General features: G+C 39.2%; 1 protein-coding gene and 1 pseudogene across 4 annotated transcripts in view; one reads left to right on the top strand and one right to left on the bottom strand.

Annotated features, from left to right (window-relative positions):
* The window catches only part of MEI4 (meiotic double-stranded break formation protein 4), a 156,346-nt gene that overhangs the window by 10,085 nt on the left and 122,601 nt on the right, over window positions 1–23,660 (top strand). The gene's annotated exons all lie outside the window — the stretch shown is intronic.
* Window positions 9,160–10,720, bottom strand: LOC307105380 (large ribosomal subunit protein eL13-like; annotated as a pseudogene). The gene is made up of 2 exons: window positions 10,706–10,720; window positions 9,160–9,829 (listed from the first exon to the last, which is right to left on the bottom strand). The product of its transcript is annotated as a large ribosomal subunit protein eL13-like (transcript).

Here is a 23,660-nt window from a genome sequence, read left to right as displayed (position 1 = left end):
GTGGAAATGTAGTTCATTGAGCCGGGGTGAGGAATTAAGGAGGGGTGAATCTAGAGGACTTCAGATGGGCAATTAAACTGGCCTGTGGGGTGAGTGGGGAGTCTGCAGGCAGGGGGTTGGGAGAAGGGTGTTTCTGTCAGAGAGTCAACAACCTGGACAAAGGCTCACAATTATGAGAGTGGGTGGTTTGTTCCAATAGCAAGTGTACTCTGTGGCTAGATTGTCTGTGGGCAGTGGAGAGAAGTGAAGCCAGAGTGGTGGCAGTGTTTTTGTTTCTCAATAGAATCAATTTTGTGTCTACAAATCTGACTTTAAAAAGAGATTTAATTGTTCTCTATTATGTCCATCTGAGCCAACACTGAGACTTGACTGTTAATAACTTAACACTGTCTCAGGTGACATTAAGAGAAAGGTTCAAGGGCTATAACTAGGTTCATTGCTGAATTGGAGGTTTAGTGCTGGGTGTCACTCTGAAAAGGGATTTTGACAAATCAGAGAATAATCAGAGGTGTCTGCCATAATGAAAAAAGGCTCAATTATTATAATTTTAGGGGAAATGGGTATGGGGGATTTTATGGGTGGGGGCGGGGAGTGGGGATGGAAAGCATGTTGACTCACTTCCAATCCTTAGAGAGTGATTTGACAGAGTGGATCTTATGCTCTTTTGCTTTCAAGGGTGGACGTGGGATTAATAAGCAGAAGTTATTATAGTGTCTGGAAGGAGTTTCTAAGAACAAATCATTAGGTAATCAAATTTTCAATACTGTAATGTCTGTGGAGACTTTAGACTCCTGATTCTGTCATTGGGTGACAGACTAGATTACCTCTTCTAACACCAAGCTCTTAAGAATCCATGACATATATTCAACTTAGTTTTGGTGCTGAATAAATGTTATTATACTTGAAATCTATTAAAATAGATTATCTATTCCAAAATATGGTAATTTAATGTATCCACATGATGGACAATACAGAAAGATGAAAGGTTTTCAAATCAAGTTTGTATCTTTATTTCTTACTATGTGATTTTGAGCAAGTTATTCCCTGAACCCCTATTTGCACATTCATAAAGAGTGCATAATAGCAGTTATGTCATAGGGTTATTGGAGGATCAAATATGATGGACATAAATCCATATATGTATTGTATCATACAAATACTGGTATTGAAAGTAATTTTTTTCTGTTTTATAATGCATCATGCTATGACCTCCTGAAAGCGTTGAGCACCCTACTGCAGAAATAAAATATAGTGACATCGCCTGCATTTTTTCTAAAGTGAAGGCTTTCTTCTATCATTCAGATTCATTCTTGAATGTCTCCCAATGAATAATAAATATCAGTTTATCCAGAATAACAAAAGAGTGATGACAAATCTACCTAAAATTGTAGCTCATTCCCCACCATCTAGAAGCATCTCCAGATTCCAGCATGCAGATGCGCCTTTCTATGGTTATTTCTCTTTCATTTTCTATTAATATAGACACACATACATACATAAAATACTTGACCGTGATTAGAAATATCTGGAATCATTTTGCTTATTGAGAAATAATTTAAAAGTAGCTATGGGCTTTCCAGCTTAGCTCCCTAATTTCAAAATAGAAAGTGTATGTGTGTATGTATATGTATATATACATACTCATGTATGCCTGAATACTAGGGTATACAAACACATTAAATACAGGTGCAGATTGTTAGGTATTCTTTCTCATGCTGAAAGGCTCTAAATTTTTAATAGTTGTTTCAATTAAGAAAAGGTTGAATTTTCTTTCATGATTTTTAAATTGTGCTTCAAATGTTTAAAAGGTAAACTTTTCTGCATATTTCCTGATAATGAGAGACATAATATGAAATAATTAGGCTAGGATGCTGACTGTTTAAGTATTTATTATTATTATTATTATTATTATTATTATGGTTAGTATCATCATGTTGTAATTTACTATGCTGTAAGAATTCTGCTTTGAGGATATTGAACTACTGAGTAAAAGTAAAAACAGAGAAAGAGAAACAAATATATACACATGCTCCCAAATATACATATCTGTAGAAGCTAAACTTTACTGAGCTTTTACTATGTGCTTGGCACCATGTTAAGTCCTTTATGTTGGTTTTTTCACTTAATCCTCACCATAGCCCCTATGAGGTAGGTTCTATTATTTGTATTACTTTTCATATAAGCAAACTAAGGTTTATAAAGGTCAAGTGTACAAATCTTATGAGTGGTAGAGACTGCATTTTAACTAAGCTGTTTGCCTTCACAGCTGCAGCATTTAACTGCCACACTACACTGCCGGGTGCTTGTGCAATCACAGACTCAGCCTTCGAAAAGATATCGGTCAGTCTGTGTAGCCTTCACTGCAGTGAAGTGCTGAAATCTGTCTTCATCTCAGACTGATGGCCATTCAGCCTCTGCTTGAGTAACTCTAGTAATTGGAGTTTCATAACTTGACATGACAGCACATTTCATTGTCGGACAGCTGCTATCACTGGATATCTTATTCATCTCTGCGTTGGAAGTGTGTCTCTGTAATTTCCATGTATTGGTTAATTCTGCCTTCTAGAGAAATATTGAACACCTCTCTCCCTCTTCTGTCTGGCAGCCTTTCAAATGTGGTTCTCCTCCAGGTCTCCTCTCTTCAGCAGTTCCACACGAAGTCTCCAGACCCGTCACTGTTAAAATCACCCTTCAGGGCAGTCTGGTTTAATCCGTCATTCCTGACAAGCTGCAGGACACAGAATTGGGCACAGCAGCGTGGCAGTAGGTGCAGTGGAAAAAAACTAGGCTGAGCTGTAAGACGGAGGTTAAGGCGTGATTACTAGGCTGCTTACTGTGTTGCATTGGGCAAGTGGAAGCATAGCTGAACCTCAGACCCTCGTCTATAACATGGACATAATAGCTACCCTAATATACAGCTTTATTATGGGGGTCAAATAAGATGGTGCTGGGGAAAGTGCTCTTTGGGCCACAGCTCCTGCCTCAGGCCTGTCAGCTTCCCTCTCCTTGGCCTTCACTTTCCACTCTTCCTCATCAGCCTAATGTGCTACCTCACCTCTCTTTGCATCTTTGCTCCAAAGTCATCTGCTCATTGAGGCCTTTCTTGAGTACTGTATTTAAAATTACATGCAGTCCCTTCTCTCTCCATCTTACCTGAATTAGTTTTTTCAGCTGTTTATCACGATTTGTATACAAATATTTTATTTATTTTGCAACTCCCCCAACTAGATAATCTGAGCTCAACAATTCATCTATTTCTATTACTGCTATGTTCTGGACATAGCTAGTGACCAAAAAATACTTTTTGGGTAAGTGAATGAATTATCATCATGTTTATGTTTCAGATGTGGTCTACTATCAAAAAGTACAGTGAGATGCTTCCCAGTTTTTTGAACAGAAGAAAGGTACAGCTGGGAAATTTATGAATTGTTCTTTTTTATGTTTCAGATTCATAAATTAATTGGTCAGTTAATTTCCTTGTGCTGCAAGGCTGTTTTCTGGCGGAATGGTTATCTGAGTAGGATTCCTGGAATGAAATATTAGAATTCTCAAGTTAAAAAATATTACTGAAAATGAAAAAAATATATAGTTCATCACTGGCTTTAATTTCTAATGACTTAAGGTCACAGTTTGGTGAGTAATGTTTTATTTTAAAGTAACAATAAATAATTGAACTTCCTGTTTATGTGCTCACTGTAACTATTCATCATCTAGATTTCTGATTTGACAGTGTCACTACAAGACTTTTGTCTCAGCGTGATCGCAGCCCCAGCTAGTTGGCTATTTCTGTGTTAATATGGTTTTTTGGAGTTAGTATATGAAGGGGATTTAACACAGCCATGGAGGCAGAAATGCCAGTGTATTTAGGCCGTACAAGTAGAAGGTTAAGTTGGGCCAGAAGGGTGCTGGGATCTCAGCTTGCCTCCCAGCATGAACAGAGCCTAAGAAACATGTTACCTGCCTAGATAGAGTTCTCAGGGTTGGGTTAAGAACAACTTCATCTACTCGAAGGGGATTGAGGATTTAAGATTACTGGGGGTTCAGAGAGTACCAAGTTTCTGCACCAACTGCTGTCTTTTGTGGTTTCATGACTTGTACATTGAGCTAGCTGGCTGCCCCGTCTTAATGGACTAAAACAGCTGAAGTCAGCAGAACATCTGATTGTAACAGGTGGTCTGTCTCCTGGCAGGCTGAAGAGGGAACTTTGTGCAGAGCAAAAATGTGTCTTGGGATATAGGGAAAAAATTAAAGGATATGCTTTCCTTACCCAAGAGAGGTGACTCTAGACCTATGAATTATTGACACATACTATTTTGTTGTTGAATGTTTGCACGTCTACTCAGATCAAATAATGCTGTCAGCAGCTAGTGCAGTGTCAAACTGTTCTAAATTTAAATCTGCAGGATTGTGTTTGGTCAGAGTGCCTGAAAGATCCCACAGCTGCTTATTTAAACTTATTTTTAATTTGCTTTAAAATGTATTTAATCACGAAGGAGCTTTCAACAGAATGTTATAAACATATCATTGCTAAATAACAAAAGTCTTGCAAATATACTTGACATGGGAGAATAGTGTTTTGGGAAAGGGGGGAATAATATATGTTTTAGAAGAAACTGTGTTTGTAGTAGATGTATGAAAGTGAGTTTATGATTTTATAAAATATATTGGAATTAAAATAATTTCACTAGGGATGTCACTGATACCAGGTCAGTGTAAACTTTAATAACAGCAATTATGATGGAAGCTTTTGTTAAGTAACAATTACCCTTGTCTAGAAAAGTGAACATTTGGGCACAGAATAACTAATTGTTTTTCTAGTTATACCAGAACTGCATTTGGATTCAAGCTTACTAATTGGATGTCAAGGAAGACATTGATCGATGTAATGGTTAAACTAATAAAATTGGGTAGGAAAGCACAAAATTAGAAATTATGTGGTTCCAAGACTCATTTCTTCCCTTCAAATAAATTGTAGTGTAATAGCATAGCTGTAATAGTAGTACTAGTACTAGCAGTGATAAAAATAACCAACAATTCTTGAGTGGATTCAGCAGGCACTATACATGCTTTTCAACCATGATTCACTTTGTCTTTAAACCAATTTTATGAGAATGTTACTACTAAACACATAGTTATACACTGATTTTTTACTGTGTGGGACATCTGCACACCCTAAACCTTATGTTGTTCAAGGGTCAACTATATGTTTTTCATTTTTTTTGTAAAGTGAGATATAATTACTCTCTCATTTAGCTGACAAAGGGCAGAGCTGGGTTCAGCCTGCAAGCCTGCCCTTTGAAAATCTGGGCTTTAGTCCCTCTGCTACCCAATTCAGGTGGGAATATACCTACTTATTTAGACTTATTTGCGGGTGTTAGTGGAGGAGTGAAGAAGGGAAAGACGACATAATCTCTGACCCTTATAGCCTTTGATCCCCAAGGAAGTTAATCCTAACAGAAAGGAAAGACAAAAACAGATCATTATTAAGAGCCAGAATTAGTGGATTAGTGGTCAGGAGATGAGTACTCCACCATTTGTTGCAAAAAGGGAAAATCACAAGGGTCTGAAATAGTTGAGGAATACTTCCTGAACGAGGTAAACTTTGTATTATGCCTTAAGTGCTGATTAAGTTTTTTGCCACAACACATTGTATCCTTTAGTGTTCAGGTTCTAATAAGAATTCTATGAATAGCACCCTAATAGGATTCTAGCCTTGTTTGCCTCCAAAGGGGACTTTAGACACTTTAAAAATGTAGTTCAAATATGTATATACTTTCAGTGTTGCAATTCATTTCTGAAAATAAATATGTTATTGCTTATCTCTTCTAAAATGTGGAAGTAGATAATATTATGCTTTAAAAAGATAACTTTCCACATTTCATGGTATCACCCACAGTAAATGCTTCCTTCCTTTAGCAGTTGGGCTGGGCTTGACTAATTATATTGATTACATGAATTCTTTATTCAGATCTTACTGTTGGGCTCTTGTTTTTAAGATCATTCAATCATTCCAACAGAAAATAAAATATTTAAGATATATACATATTATGACTTTTTAAGACATACAAAAAAGTCATTGTATATAATAAAGAGCTAAGATGCTAATTAGACCGAACAGCAGAATGACCATCAGGACGACCTTAAGGATGAAGCCGGGGCTGCGAGGGCCGAGTCCCTTGCACGAATTTCATGCATTGGCCTCTAATAAAGAATAATACAACAAATACCAGTGCACTCAACTTCCAGCTCAAAGAACTAGATATTTGCAAGGCAGAAGGAACCTGTTTTCTTTCTGATTTTACCCCTCCTTCCCCTGCAGAAGTAATCACATTGCTAAGTTTGGAATGTATCACCCCATGCATTTTTTTGTACTTTTGTATATATGTTTAAAAGTCTACTTTAAAGCTAAAGATGAAAATAACAAGCATGACCATTTTTTTAAGAATTGATAATCAGAATTGGCTCACATGCAGTTAACATATGTTTTGTCGGCACCAGTTTACACAAAAGAGGTTATTGTGAGATGAACAATGAAACTGCTTAAAATATGAGAGTCTTCCATTGATTATTTTATTCTTGTTTTCAGGCTGAGAGTCATTCAATCTTCTGAAAGAGATATTATTTCCAGGAACAGAGTATGGTAGTGGTTCTCTAATTTTACTCCTTAGACCAACAACACCAGTGTTACCTGGGAACATGTAAGAAGTTCAAATTATGGGGCTAACTCCAGACCTATTAAAGCAGAACCTTTGGTGGTGAGCCTAGGAATCTGTGTTTCAAGCCCTCCAGGTGATTCCAAGGCAGGTTCAAGTGTGAGAACCACTGAAACAGGGTAAAGGAAGAGGAAGCACTATTTCTGTTGTGTGTTGTTTTTTTGGTGTTTTTTTTTTGGACAGCTGTGTGTTCTGTGTTTGTGAAGAACTGATGCATGAATTTCGTGCACGGGTAGGGTCCCTAGGTGTGGCTGGCAATCAGGGCCGATGGGGGCCTTCCGGCTGCTGGTCAGGGCCTCCCTTTCCTCACTGCCAGCTGCCAGCCAGGGTCTTCCTTCATTCCGCACCGCCCCCTGGTAGTCAGCGCATGTCATAGTGAGCGATTGAACTCCTGGTCTCCTGGTCAAACGCCCAAGGGGACACTTAGCATATTAGCCTTTTATCCTATCTAATAAAAGAGTAATATGCAAATTGACCATCACTCCAACACACAAGATGGCTGCCCCCATGTGGTCAAAGATGGCTGCCCCCATGTGGACACAAGATGGCCGCCACAAGATGGCCAGCAGGGGAGGGCAGTTGGGAGGGACCCAGGCCTGCAGGGGAGGGCAGTTGGGGGGACCCAGGCCTGCAGGGGAGGGCAATTGGGGAGACCAGGCCTGTAGGGGAGGGCTTTCGTGGGCGACCAGGCTGGCAGGGGAGGACAGTTAGGGGCAGTCGGGCCAGCAGGGTAGCAGTTAGGCATCGATCAGGTTGGCAGGGGAGTGGTTAGGGGGTGATCAGGCTGGCAGGCAGAAGCGGTTAGGGGCAGGCAGGCAGGCAGGCAGGCGAGTGGTTGGGAGCCTGGATTGTGAGAAGGATGTCTGACTGCCTGTTTAGGCCCGATCCCACTAGGATCAGGCCTAAACAGGCAGTCGAACATCCCTCAAGGGGTTCCAGATTGGAGAGGGTGCAGGCTGGACTGTGGGACACCCCCCCCCCCCCGCCCTGTGCACGAATTTCATGCACTGGGCCTCTAGTATATATAGATAAATACAGGGTTCCCAAAAAGAGTATATACATTTTAACAGCTGATAGCTCAGTTTAAAAATAAATGTATTTTAATACACATTGCTTTATAATTATTCAAAGTGTGTGTATACATTTTTTGGGACACTTTATTTATTTATTTATAGAGAGGAAGGGAGAGACAGAGAAACATCAATTTGTTGCTCCACTTATTTATGCATTCTTTGGTTGATTCTTGTATGTGCCCTGACCTGGGACTGAACCCACAACCTTGGCATATTAGACAATGCTCTAACCCAGTGGTCGGCAAACTCATTAGTCAACAGAGTCAAATATCAACAGTACAACGATTGCAATTTCTTTTGAGAGCCAAATTTTTTAAACTTAAACTTCTTCTAACGCCACTTCTTCAAAATAGTCTCGTCCAGGCCGTGGTATTTTGTGGAAGAGCCACACTCAAGGGGTCAAAGAGCCACATGTGGCTTGCGAGCCGCAGTTTGCCGACCACGGCTCTAACCAATGAGCTAGTCAGCCAGGGCCCCAATCTCAGTCTTCCTAGTTCACTGAGATAGTCAGGCTTTATGGGGTTCCATCTCCTTGCTATGGCCTGGAAACCTCCTTCAGGCAATACGTCTGTACAGTGTGATACTTAGCTTATTTTTGTCCCTTCTCTAGCGAATTATAGTCCTGCACTGCTTTCTGCCCAATGTTTGAAAACTGTTGGTTTTACATTTTATATTTTGCTTTTAGTTGTTTAAGGTGAATTGTAAATCTGGTCCTTTTTTTTTAAAAAAAATCTTTATTGTTGAAAGTATTACATATTCCCTTTTTCCCCTCCATTGCCCTCTCCCATCTTCCCCCCACCCCCAAGACTTCACCATCCACTGTCTGTGTCTATGGGTTAACCTTTTACACTCGGATGTCGAGTGTGACTCGACATGGTTAGCATCGGTAGCAGCTCGATGAAAAAAGCAAGCGAGTGCAAAGGGTTAAATTTCATCTTTGCTAGAAACCCTCTATTTTACTGAGGTAAAATTTACATACAATGGAATGGAAAATATTAAGTGTACCCTTGATGGCCCTGACTAAATTGACATACCAGTGTATCTCAGCCCTTCACTCTTTTTCCCCTCCCCATCTCCTAGATAAATATTATTCTAACCAGTGATTAGTTTGTTCTACAATGTCTTTTAAATGGAAACTTGGAGTATGCACACTTTTGTGTGTTTATTATTCACTCAATATAATGTTTTGCGATTCATTCATGGTGTTGAATGCGTTAGTAGTTCATTCCTTTTTGTTGAGTAGTATGTCATTGTATGGATATACTGAAATTTGTTTATTCATCCTGTTATTGAAAAACACATGGGTTATTTCTAGTTTGGGGCCATTTTGATTAAAGTTGCTATGAAAATTCTTATACAAGTCTTTTTTTAAATCACAAGTTGGCAACAGCACTATGTTTTTTCTTTTCAACATCCTGTTCTGCAGCTTCTTTGGTGTTTTGTTTTTTGTTTTCTGGGTTTTTTTTTGCCTGGATGTCAAAGAGCCCGGCAGTAGGACGGGCCATGTGAAGATTGGCAAAAGGCTGAAGTTCTCCTCCTCCTCCGTGATGACCCTGGCTTTCTCCTTCTTGTAGACATTCGGTATGGGCATGACTGGTCCTGTCAGCTGGGTGACCAACCTGAGATCTTCAGAACTGTCTCCCTTCTTGGAGGCCAAGGCTTCCTGGGAAAGAGTATGAGCTTGTAGAGGTACTCCTTCAGCCACTGCATGTTGGCCTCCAGGGCCTTCTTGGACTTTTCCCCCTCCTCCAATGCATCAAGATCCCAATGGTCCCAGCCATATGTTTGTGGATGCCAGCCACCCTTAACTCCTCCAAGCTGAAGCCCCTGCTGGGCTGCACTTTGGTGTGGTACCTCTTCTTGGGACATCTCACTACGTGGCTGGATGGGTCCCAGTACAGGGTGCAGGGCAGTGCCATGTGCTTTGAATTTGGCTTGCTGGACCTTGCATCTTCGGATTCTGAGTGCCAGCTGGTTAAACCACGTGGTAACACACTGCTGCCAGTTTTTGTGGAAGTGGGACTTTAGGTCTGCTTTTTCAGCCTTATTGGAAGGAGAACAGCCACCAGAAAGCCTTTTTGTGACATATATTTTTATATTTCTTGGGTAAATAAATGAGTGGATTTCCTAGGCTATATTTGTTCAAATATAAGAAACTGTGAAACCTTTTCCAAAAATGGTTGTCATTTTACAGTTCCACCACCAATGTGTGAGAGTCCCAGTTGCATTCACATCTTTCTTAATTTTAGCTCTTTTTGTGGGTGTGAAGTGGTTTATCACTGTGATTTTAATGTGTTTCTCTAATAACTAATAATGTTGAAACCTTTTATACAGGGGCAGGCAAAATTAGGTTAATTATAATAATAAAGACAATAATCAATAAATAATAGTACAAGAATATGCACACTCACAATTATAAACCTACTTTTGCCCACCCCTGTATAGTTTCTGACTTTTTATAGCTTCTCTTATGACATATATATATATATATATATATATATATATATATATATGTGTGTGTGTGTGTGTGTGTGTTTTGAGCATTTTTTAGTTGGGTTGTTTGTCTTTTTTTAAATGATTTGTAGAAATTCTTTACATAGTTGTATCCAAGTCCTTTGTCAGATTCAGAGAGTGAACATTTCCTTCCAGTTCATTGTTTTCCTTTTTATTAGTGTTTTGATGACGTCATTTAGCAGACTGAACTTTCGTGGTCTAATTTGTCAGTTTTTCTCTAATGATTAGTGCTTTTTTTGACTTTGATAAATAATCTTTCCTGTACCTTATTTCATCCTATTTTTACATTTAGGTTTTAGGTTTGTGATTCAGCTAAATGTAATTTTTGGGTAAGATTAGAATAGATGACAGAGTTCATTTTTTGTCATATATTTAATTGTTTTAGCACTGTTAAAAAGACTTTACTTTCCCAATTTCCATGATGCCTTTGTTGAAAATGAGTTGACTATAAAAATGTGGACCTAGTTCTAAACTTGCTGTTTTGTTTCATTGCTCTGTCTTTATTGTAATACCACACTGTCTTGATTGCTTGGTTTGTCTGTATTGTGTGTTGCAGTTAAGCAGTGTGATTTTTCTGGTTTTGTTTTGTTTTTCAGAATTATTTTGGCTATTCTAGTTTTTTACAGTTTTGGTATAAAATTTAGAATTTATCAAGTTCTAAAAATAAAGTTGATTGGAATTTTGATTAGGATTGTGTATATAGTTCAATTTGAGGAGAATCAAGATCTTAAGTCTCCCAATCCATGAACACAGTATATCTCTCTAATTTATTTAGGTCTTTAATTTATTGAACAATGTTTTATAGTTTTCCAGGTCCAAGTCCTTCACATCTACTGTCAAATTCTTAATTAGTTTGCTTTTTAAAAATTTGAACTTAAATGGATTTTGTGTAGACATAATCAATTTTTACATATTGAACTTGTTTCCTAAGCCTTAGCTAAATTCACTCATAAATTCTAGTAGTTGTTTGTTTTAAGATTCCTTAGAGTTTTCTATAGGCATTTATGCTGTATATAAAAGTAGAATTTTCCTTTTTTTTTTTTCCAATCTATCTTCATTTCTTTCTGTATTTCATGGTCTGTTATCTCTATTAAAGTATTTAATAGGAATAAGAAGAGTAGATGTCCTTGTTGTGTTTTCAGTCTTAGGGATAAAGTTTCTTATGAAACTATTAAGATGATCATACATTGATTTTTAAATAATTTATTCTGTTACTATGTTCAATTATAGTGATTGACTTTTTAAAAATATATATATTTTATTATTGATTTTAGAGAGCAAGGGAGAGGGAGAGAGAGATAGAAACATCAATGATAAGAGAGAATCATTGATTGGTTGCCTCCTGCACGCCCACTAGGGGATTGAGCCTGCAAACCAAGCATGTGCCCTGACTGGGGACCGAACTATAACCTCATGGTTCATAGGTGATGCTCAATCACTGAGCCACTCTACCAGGGCTACAATGATTGACTTTTGAGTGTTAAACCAATCTTTCATTCTTGGAAAAATACTGCTTGATGATGATGATGGTGATTTTTATAAATGGCAGGTTTGATTTACTAGTATTTTGTAAATGTATTTTGAATCTGTTTATTATACATATTGGTTTATATTGGTTTTATTTTTTCCCTTGCAATACTTTGTAAATTTTCATATCAGGGTTATTCCAATATACATGTCAAATTATAAAATAAGTTGTTATGTTTCCCCTTTATTTGTTTTTTACAAAAAGACTTGGAGGTTTATTCTACCCTCCTTTATATTTTTGATTTTGTATAAACTTGGTACAATTTCTTTTTTTATTGTTTACTAGAATCAATAGTGAAACCATGTGGAAATGGAATTTTTGTATGACTGTGGTTTTTAATAAACATATAATTTCTTTAATAGATATAGGGGTACTCAGAATTTTTTGTCTTTTTTATGAATTGTTGGTCAGTATATTTTATCAAAAAACATATTCATTTCATCATAAATTCTCAAATTTATTAGCATAGATCTTCATTTTGCCTTACTTTTTTAATAGCTGGAAGATATATAGTGAATCTTTCTTGTTATTCCTGATCTCGGTGTGATTGGTGTTATTTCTCTTTATTTTATTTTATTTTATTTTTGATAAGTTCTTCTAGATATTAATCAATTCTATTAATCTTTGAAAAACTTTGGCCTTTTAAATTTTCTTCATTGTTTCTTTCTTATTGAATTGCATCCTAATTATATCTCTATGATACCTTCCTTATATTTCCTCTGGTTTTAATTTGCTATTTTTTTTCCTAATTTTCTGAGGTAGAAATGTGGGTCATTGACTTTAAACCTTTCTTTTATAAAAATAAGCATTTGAAGCTATTATTTTTCCTTTACAAGCTCTTTTGGCTTTCTCCTTCAAATTTTGATATGGTGTCTTTTTAGTGTCATTCCATTTAAAAGATACTCTAATTACATTTATACTTTTTTTTTTGTCCCTATTTTGTTTAGAAATGTGTTATTTTCCTAATATTTGAGGGATTTTCCTAGATATTTCTAATTGTTTTTCTTGTGGTTAGAGAACCTAGTGTCTTAGTATATGATCTGTCAAGTTGAATGTCCCATGTGAATATATGTACATCTTTTGTCGATAAGGTGTAATGTTCTATAAATGCCAATCAGTTCAAGCTGATTGGTAGTACTTTCCAAATCTTTTATATTATCACTAGAGGCCCAGTGCACGAAATTTGTGCACTTTGGGAGGGGGTCCCTGAGCCTGGCCTGTGCCCTCTTGCAGTCCGGGAGCCCTGGGGGGATGTCCAACTGACGGCTTAGGCCCACTAAGCCATCTTTCGGACATCCGTAGCATTGCCACAGAGGCAGGAGAGGCTTCCACCACTGCCGCTGTGCTCGCCAGCTGAGCCGGGCTTCTGGCTGAGCAGCGTTCCCCCTGTGAGAGCACACTGACCACCAGGGAGCAGCTTCTGCGTTGAGTGTCTGCCCCCTGGTGGTCAGTGCGCATCATAGTGACCTGTCATTCCACCATTCAGTCATTTGCATATTAGCCTTTTATTATGTAGGATATGCTGTAGATGAGGCCCCCTAGAACCATAAGAAATGCAAAAAATTCACTGTTAACGCATTCTCGAATTGCCCCCACTTAAAATCAAATTGCCCCCCTGTGGGGCATGTGCTGCACCTTGGGAACCACTGGGCTTGACACTTTTCCTCTCTGAGCTTCATTTCTGAATACATACGCATATGCCATGGGAATTGTAATCTCTTCTCTGCCTACCTCACTGGGTTGTCATGAGGAGGTTCTGAGCTAATAAAACTAGAAATGTTTCATCAAGTAAGTGATGTCTAAACAGGAAGGGATTGTTATTTTTAAGCCCACGGATACCCTCACAGGTAGCAGGTGCTGATTAGGGGAGGAGGGCATGATTGTTTCCTGGGACTGTAGCTACAGAAGCTTTGCAGAGGGTTCTGCAGGCCTTGGAGGGGTGGGCTCTAGCCAGCAGCCTGTAGCGGTGGTGGTCCCTGGAGGCACTGGCCGGTAGGGGGGGGCAGTAAAGGGGTGCTAGGGGGGCAGCGAGGCCGAAGGGGGAGTAACTGTCAAACCTCCCCACTTGGCGCCATTCATTAAATTGTATGTGGCCTTTTCACAGCTGGAGCAGGGCGGGGCGCTGGGCCAGGGTGGGGCCAGGCGGACTAGGAGGGCGGGTTTAGCCGCGGCCCCCGGTGAGTTCAGTGCGATTCCACTGCAGAGACAGTGCCGCTGCTATCGGCGGGGATGGGTCTGACCTTGGGGGGCTGCTCGGACCTGCCTCCACCCGGGTCTTGAGTTCTAGGGAGGAGAGGCGTGCCTGGCCCCAGCAGAGGAGGCCTGGCAGTGGCGGGCCATGGGCCCCGGGTGTCCTGGGGGCGCTGATGGGTCGTCGCCAGCATGCTATTGTTGTGGGTGCCCCTGGCGGGGGTGGTGGGGGAAGAGATTGGGAGTGCGGGCTGCGGCTACCCCCGAGGCTGGGTCTTCTCCCCGTCCAGTCAGCCTCCCCGTCCCCCTGGGGGTGCGGGGGTGGGGGTAGGGTGTCCGTGCAGGGGGATTGGAAGAGCTCCCCGTGGCCGCTTCCTCTTCATTCTTTGCAGTCCGGGCTCCTGTCAGGCGCTCTCCTCAGACGCACGGGAACTTGACTCCAGCTGCCCCGCCCCTCCGTGGCTCCCTGCCACCCCCACCCCACTCGGCTCTCCCCGGCCGCCCGCCTGTCAGGAGGCTGCTGGGGCGCCCTGCTGTGGGAAGCGCAGTCCTGGCGCAGGGGGTGGGGCTGTGGGGAGCAACTCCAGTAAAGTTTAGTAAACCCTGGGTCCACATCGGGCTTTGGCTGCGGGGCCACGGGGGAGTCTGCCTGGGCAGGATGAAATCGTGAGAGACTCGGATTCCTTCCCTGGGGCCCCACAGCCCCACCCACCCTGCTGAATGGTCGTGATGTGACAGCATCCCAGATAATTTGCATATTCCTCTATTATTGGTATAGATCATTATTATTCCAGGTCTAGTTATTCTATCATTTATTGAAAGAAGTGTGTTAAAATCTTCACATATGTTTGTGGGTTTGTCTACCTCTTCCTTAAGTTCTGTCAACATAAGAAACATTCAAATCTGTGCAGAAGTTTTGTGAGTTTATTTGAGCCAAGCTGTCAACAAATGCCCAAAAGCAGAATTTCAATGGCTTGAGATAATGCTCCGGAGAATGGCAGTTTTGCACCTTGTTTTATGCATTACAATAAAAAAGAGATGTAAGTGGGTTATATGAAATCCATTGGTCATAGATTAGGGAGGCAGGAGAAAGCAAAGAGGAAACCTCTTGGATTGGATAAAAAGTAAAATGATAGACACACACTTCTTTTACTTAGGTGGGTACAGGATAGTTAACAGTCAGCAATGAACTCAATAACAATCAGGGGGGTTGTGGTCTCCACAGAGCGGTGCCTGTGCTTTGAGGGGTCCGGAAAAAGGAAAATTACTTTGACATTCCAAGGATATGGTATCATAGATGCAAAAAGACAATAGACAGGCTCAGTTAAGGTAAAGATTGACCTTTGTCAGACAAGATACTGGCCTAGGACATGAATACCCACCATAAACTGCTTTTTAGTTTTAAAGTTTTAATTTCAGACCATCCTTTGTGGTTACTTTAGGTCTCTGAGTTTACAAAGTCACCATGCAGGCCTTCCCTGAGCTAGTCAGGTTAGCATGTGGCCCCTTTTGCCCACAGTTCTTTCAGGTTTTGCTTCATATTTTTGGAAATTCTATAATTGCTATTATGTGCATACACATTAAGGATTTTTTAATCTTCCTGAATAATTGACCTTTTTTTCATTATGAAATGTTTCTCTATATCTCTTGCTAATATTTTCTTGTCATGAGGTTTCTTTTGTTTGCTATTAATAAAGCTATCCCAGATTTCTTATGTTTACTGGGTAAAACCCAAATTTTACAAATTTCTTATAGTTATTGAAAGGACAAATAGATTTAGACTCAGAAACCATAAGTTAAAGATCTGAATTTCTTTTATGGCATGAGCTACTTTAAGAAATTTCTATGGTTTTAAACAAATGACTTTAATTGATTACCCTGGAGTAAAACTGAACCACTGATGTAGCTAGGGCTTATTCCTATTGTTTAAGTATTCTATTTATAAGATGAAATAGATTGATGATATTTTCAATAAAAGACCTCTTTCATGGTCACAAGATAGCATGATTTTAAAAAAAGGTTCTAGAAATTCTTAATACAAATGGTGTTACTTAAAAAAAAAAAATGCCTACGCAGCTGCTGTTCTGCCTATACTTCCCTGGGCACCAAGGTTCAGGCCTGGCCATGGTGTCATCAGGAGGCCAGTTGTTGGCTATGATGAATTTGGGTTGGTAATTTCAGGTTGGTCAGATCTAAATTTTAAGGAGGGAAGCACATTCTCATGGGTAGAACAAATGAGGAATTGGAAAGTTTGGTATAGTTGCCTGGGAAAAGTAGATAATAGCTGTTAGGCCACAGGGATTGCCATCATTTTTTACCTTAAATGGATCCTGTCACGTGGGTGGAGGTAGGTGTTGGTTCTAATAGTGGGAGGATAGCTAAGGACTAATTCCTGCTTTGGATGCCCTCACCTGGTACCCAGGGATATGTGCCTTACGCTGTTTTTTTGTTGCCCAAGAGGGTACCATACTGTGTTTTTGTTTGTTTGTTTGTTTTTTGGACTGGCTTGAAGCTTCTTCTAGTATTCCTTAGTTGGTTAGGGTTTACCAAGTGGGGCAGGGATAGGTAGCATGGATCCTGTGAATTAACATGTTCTTGGTAGAAAAGAGCTTTGTATTGATATAGGATGAAAGTAGGCGAGTCTGTCACTGTCTGACTTTGGAGGATATGCAGTCATAGAACTAGGTTGACATTCTGGGCAGGCACAGGTGGGAACAGATAGTTGTACTGAAAAGCATGAGGACCAGTCCTGAGTGATGACTGACTTACAACAAAGTCAATAGTGTGTGTGTGTGTGTGTGTGTGTGTGTGTGTGTGTGTGTGTGTGTGTGTTTGGTGCAAGTTGAAGAGTTGAGTTTAAAGGGGTAAACATGCAAAGGACATCATGTGCTAGAGACTGTCTAGAATCAAAGTGCTCAATATTTGTGAAACAATTCCTCTCTTTTAATAGGCTAGAAAAAGTAGAACTCTATTTTTTAAATGCAAATCTAAGTAGAAAGTAAAAGAAATATTAGACTTACTTGTAAAATGAAGCCCTGTGAGAAGCTATGAAGCATTGTCAATTGCATGGTGCTCTCCTTGGTGAGATTTAAGTAAGTGGGACAGATGAGAATTAGAGCACTTTTTAAGAGTTAAAAATGAGCCTTAAAGAAAATGTTTCTGTGGGGCTGCTTGTGCTTTCTTGAGTTCGTATCTTAAGTGTACACAAAAGTGAAGTCTAAGACGACATTACCTAATAGTCGCTGCAAAACACATCTTATTTTCTAATGTGTCATTCACAAAATGGGACTTCTTATGATAGGGTCACGTACCTTTTCCAGAGGGCTTTGTGCCTTGCCTACTCCCCTCTTCACTCTTGTTTTTCTTGAAGGTCGGCCCTGGCTTGCTGGTTCCCAGAAGCCAGCTGTTCCTCTGTGCTGGGGCTGGCTGACCCTCTCTCAATTGCCTCTTCTGGGTGTTTCTTAGGTTTCTGGCTTTATTCTATAATCTTCTTCATTTTAACTTTTTTCCATTTCCAAAGTGTAGCCTCATAAAGATTTCAGATTTGTAGAGGGTATAGATTTAAGTTGGGTTGATTATCAGCTATTTTTGTGTGCCCTAAAGGACAATGTACTTGTTTTGGTGATGAGGATTATGTCTACCTCAGTGTATGAAATACATAGTGGAAAATGATTGCTGCTTGTGCTGTTTGGACTTTGTATTTCTGAATCAATGTTCTTTTTGCTGATTTATAAAATGTGTTTGATGTGTTTTCCTGTGTGAAATTCTGCACTAGTTACTTGCCAGAATCCAGAGAAAACCTTTCATATGCCAAAAAAAAGAAGTATTTAGGAATCAAAAGGTGAGGGGTGCGAGTTTGTGTAAAAATAAAGCAGTGTTGCCCCTCTGGTGTGGCTCAGTGGTTGCATATCGATTTATGAACCAGGAGATCACCGTTAGATTCTAATCAGGGCATATGGCTGGGATGCAGGCTCGATCCCCATCGAGTAGGGGGCATGCAGGAAGCAGCCAATCAATGATTCTCTCTCCCTCTCCCTTCCTCTCTGAAATCAATAAAATATATATATTTTTTTAAAAGAAAGCAGTATTAAGAGACTCTATAGACAATTAAAATATGTGATTAGTTAACTCAAAAAGAGGGAAATGATAGTTTATTGGCCTGTTTTGATGGAAATGAAACAGAAAAAATAAAATAAAACAAGCATCCCTTTATCCTCACTAGCCTCTTGTCATGCACAGACTTTCTTTGCTGATAAGGCTTTTAAAGGCCCCATTACTAATTCAAGTGGAGAGTTTTGAAATCTTGACTGATTCCTGATTTTTTCATTTAAAATTTCACATGATGTTAACCTGCTGAGCACTTCACAATACAGTATGTATTAAAGCTATACCAATAACTGGGGGTTTGTCAACTGGATCTAATCCAAAAATTGTATGTTAGACTCTGTATGTTTATTGAAACTAATTCTCTAAAAAGTCTTATAATAGCTTACTTTTCTGGCATTAGCAGAGCTTTGCTGTGCCCCAGACCAGTATTTGATAAATGCACATTCCATCATCATGGTATATGGGGACTTCCTCATATACTCAGACTCTTGTCCTCATCATATTTATCTCAGTGACTTAAATAATGTTCAGTCAGTCTTCTTCAGTTTCTTGCTTTGATGAGAAGGAAATTACTGTATTTATTGTAGGGTTCACAATGAAATAAAATCTGGCTTTCTCCCTTATAATTTACCTAATAAACCTCCATATGAACTAGATTTCATATATTTTCTTTACTCAGAAATTGTTTTGATGAAAGTTTAAAGTTATACTGTAGAAAGGCATAAGTTTAGAGGGAGTATATTCACTGGAATTAGTCAAGAAAGGACACATCACAAAGTGAGACATGGGACCTATAGACTAACTAATTAAATTCCCCTCCTAATACATTCCCCCTCCAATGCCATTCTCCCTAGTATTTAATCGACAAAGATTTACTGATGAGAGCCAGGATTAAGACTGGCCAAGCAGCTGTGACTACCTGACCTACATTGATATATTCATTCATTTATTCACTCATTCAGGTACTTCATAGAGTTCTTACTACAAGCCAGTCAGTGCTCCTGCTTCAGGTTTGTGGTGGCTAGTAGTGTGCTGCTCGGTCATATTGGAAAGCTTTTGTGTCCCACCTCCAAAACATATTGTGTGCTTTGAATTAGTTGAAGAAACACCAAACACATTTAAATGATTTTTTGGTAATTATTAGTTCTAAAGATTATCTATGGGAATAAAGTTTTGTACATAGCTCTACTTGTGGACATGGAAAGGTCTGAACTTCACAAACTTAGTAGACTTTGGGGAAAGCTGATCAGGAAGGGAGATTAGAGAATTTGGGAGACAAAATTCTCATTTTACTGACTGTGTTTGCTCAATTTTGAAAGTACTTTCTTGATAGGTTACATTTTTTAGTATGTTTAATGTACTATTATTTCATCCCCCTCTCCCAAGCTGGACTGATGTTGTGTTTTATAGTTAAAGATATCTCAGAATTCAGGACATGAGCTCTACAGGCTGGAGCTTCTTATCATAACCATAAAATAATTGGTATAAAGTTCTGGGGCTTTATTAAAAATCTGTCTTCATTTTTTCCTATAATTTCTACTTTGAAAAATAGAACAGGGAATATTTCTGTAGGATTAGTATTAAGACATTTTTATGTCTTATATAATATGTTTTATGAGGTTCATTGTGGAAAACTTGGAAACTATAGAAAAGTATAAACAAGAAAATAAAATTCGACTTCCTCAACTCATAGTCAATGTATCATTTGTATTTTGGTAAATCACTCTAGTTTACCTTTCTCCTTCCCCCTTCCCTCTTTCTCTTCTTTCTCTCCATCCATCCCTCCCAGCTATTTCTAAATCTATCAATATTTCAATCTCTGTAGATATTTTCCCTCAAATGTCCAATTTTACTGCATTTACGCTTATGTTTTATTCTGCAGTTAACATCATGTGGGAAATATGTTCACATACTTTGAAATATTTTCAAAAACATTTTCAATTGAATTGTATAATAGGTCATAATTTAACGAATGTATCTATTGTTAGATGTTCAAACTGGCGTCAAGTTTTGTTTTAGGTTTTGGTGGGATTTTTTGGTAATATAAATAATCCCATAAGATTATCTGTGAGCATGAGGTTTTCTACATAGCTCTGTTCATTTCTTTAAGATAAAATGTTAAGTTAAAATGGTAGAACCTATTCTGGACCAAAGGGGATAAATACTTGAAAATGTTTGATACATATTAAGGAAATATTCTCCTGAATGGTTATCTTATTTAAACTTCTACCAGTCCTGTATAGGAGTGATCTGGGGCTCTTATACAGAATTTTTATCAGTGATCTTGGGGATGAACTAATTTTAGACTTCAGGATTATAATTCAAAATAGTATTGACAGTTTAGAGAGTTGTTAGTTGATGGCAAATTATATTGGAGAAAAGTGAGGGTAGGAGAAATTGGACAGATAAATATTGTCAAAATACTGTTTGCAGAGTAGCTGTTTATGTACACACAAGAGGCCCGATCCATGAAATTCATGCAAGAGTAGGCCTTCCTTCCCCCGGCTGCCAGCACCAGCTTCCCTCTGGCACCCGGGACCCAGGCTTCCCTCCAGCTGCCAGCAGGTACCCGGGACCCGGGCTTCCCTGGCAGCCTGGCTTCGTCCTGAAGGACGTCAGGTCTAATTAGCATATTACGCTATTATTATTATAGATTGCTCAAGGGAGAATCCAGGGATCCCAAGGAATGTGACTAGATTTTTCAAAGCCCTGTTCTCCAATGCAAAGAAAAATAAAGCACTTTTGAAAGAAGACTATTTTAAAAAGACTGTTAAATTTTATATTTTCAGCTATTAAGAATTCAAGGACACTAAATATCTTAGGGGAACATTAAATGTTCATTTTAATTATTTACTATAATTATTTGAGTATAAATTGAATATTTAAAAAGTTTTAAAATATATAGTGACAGAAGATTTGACTTTGTGTGGTGGGCCCACAGTTCAATATGCAGATCATATATTATAAAAATCTACATTTGAAACCTATATAATCTTATTAATCAATGTGACCCCAATAAATTTAATTATTTAAAAAAGAAAAAAAAAGTTTAAAAATTTTTTTTAAAAAGGCTTTCTGAAAGTTACTACTGATCTTTCCTAAATAAAACAGAGAATATGTTTTGGAAGCTCATCTTTTTTTCTCCCACAACATTTTAGGAGAAATAGAATTATCTTTACCTTGCTAATGGCACATGGAGGATAGGAACCACAAAGACCCCGAATATCTAAAGCGGTATTGAGAAAGAAGAATAAAGTTGGAGGTATCACTCTAGCTGATATCGAAGTATACTACAAGACTATAATAATCAAAACAGCATAGTACTGGTATAAAAACACACATAAAGTTCAATGGAACAGAATAGAGAACCTAGAAATAAACCCACACCTACAAGGTCAATTAATCTATGGAAAGGAGGCAAGAATATACAATGGGATAAAGACAGTCTTTTTAATAAATGGTGTTGAGAAAACTGAACATATGCATGCCAAAGAATGAAACTGAATCATTTTCTTACACCCTATACAAGAATAAACTAAAAATGGATTAAATATGTAAATGTAAGAGCTGAAACCATAAAACTCCTAGAATAATACATAGGTAGTAAAAATTTTAACATTGATCAGTAATAAATCAGTTTTAGGATGTGTCTTCTCAGGCAAGGGAAACAAAAAACAACAACAAATGGGACTGTATCAAATTAAAGAGTTTTGCACAATGAAGAAACCATTAGCGACGAAAAGACAACCTGTTGAGTGGAAGAAGACATTTGGAAATGATACATTCAATAAGGAGTTAATATCCAAAATATATGAGGAACTCATACTACTTAACATAAAAAAATAAACAATAAATTAAAAAATAGCAGAAGACCTGAATAGACATTTCTCCAACGAGGACATTCAGATGGCCAATAGATGCTCAACATTACTAATCATCAGGGAAATGCAAATTTAAACCACAATGAGATATCACCTCACACCTGCCAGAATTGCTATCATCAATAAATAAACAAAAACAAATAACAAGTGTTGGTGAGGATGTGGTGAAAAGGGAACACTTGTGCACTGTTGGTGGGATTGCAAGTTGCTGCAGCCATTATGGAAAACACTATGGAAGTTGCTCAAAAATACTATAAAACTGGAACTACCATATGTCTTAGTAATTCTGGGTATTTACTTGAAGATTTCCAAAATACTAATTCAAAAAGACATATGCTCCCCTATGTTCATTGCAGCATTACTTACAATAGCCAAGATAGAGAAGCAACCTAAGTGTCCTTCGATAAATGAGTAGACAAAGAAGACATGGTACATATATACAATGGAACAGTAGACCAAAAAAAAAGAATGAAGTCTTAACATTTGCAACTACATGGATGGACCTAGAGGGTATTTTGCTAAGTGAAATAAGCCATACAGAGAAAAACAAATACCATATGATTTCACTGATATGTGGAATCTAAAAAACAAAATAAATGAACAAAGAAGATAGAAACAAAATCATAGATACAGAGAACATTTTGATGGCTTCCAGATGGGAGGGGAACTAAGGGGATGGGTGAAAAAGGGGAAGGGATTAAGATGTGCAGATTGCAAGTTATAAAAACAGTCACAGGGTTGCAAAGTACAGCATAGATAATATCATCTACATATATAAAAAGCCAGTGACCGTAAAGCCGTAACGACTGGAATGACCAGTCACTATGATGCCCACTGCGGCCAGTGAACTGGCCCAATCTGGAGGTAGAGCCAGCTGTCCAACCTTCCGCTGCCCCTCCCCCCAGCCAGCCCTGCCCCTGATCAACCTCTCCCACCCCGATCAGGGGGTGGGGCCCGTGGGCAACCTCCTTCGGCCCCTCCTCCTGGCCAGCCCCGCCCCTGATGGGCCCCCACCACACCAATCGGCTCGCAGCCCCTCCCCCCTCTGGCCCCACCCCAGATAGGCCCCCCCACTCTGATCAGGGACAGGGCTGGCTGGCCAACCACCCATGGCCCCTCCCCCAGGCTGCTGGCCCTCGATTGGCCCCCCCACCCCACTTGGGGGTGGGGCCAGTTGGCCTACCACCCAAAGACCTTCCCCATGGCCGGCCCTACCCCCAATCAGCCCCCACCACCCTGATAGGCCCAAGGCCCCTCCCCCTAGCCAGCTCCACCCCTGATCAGCCCCCCTAACACCAATCAGGGGTGGGGCCAGCTGGCCAACCTCCCGCTGTCTCCTCCTCCTGACAGGCCTGGCCCCAATCCGCCCCGATTGGGGCCAGGCCGGCTGGACCCCACCCGTGTACAATTTTGTGCACTGGGCCTCTCTCTAGTCAATATTATAATAGCTATGCATGGTGTCAGACAAGTACTAGACTCATCTGAGTGATCATTTTGTAAGTTATATAAATGTCTAATCACTATGTTGTACACCTGGAACTACTATAATATTGTTTGTCAACTGTAACTGAAAAATAAAAAAAAGTTATAAAAAAGTTTCAGTTCTATCCCTGACTTACTGAATTAGAATTTGGGGAAATGGGACCACGTGTGT

The sequence above is a fragment of the Cnephaeus nilssonii genome (assembly GCF_951640355.1).
Source record: "Cnephaeus nilssonii genome assembly, chromosome: 9".
NCBI classification, from domain to species: Eukaryota; Metazoa; Chordata; class Mammalia; order Chiroptera; family Vespertilionidae; genus Cnephaeus; species Cnephaeus nilssonii.
This window is presented reverse-complemented; position numbering and strand designations above follow the sequence as displayed.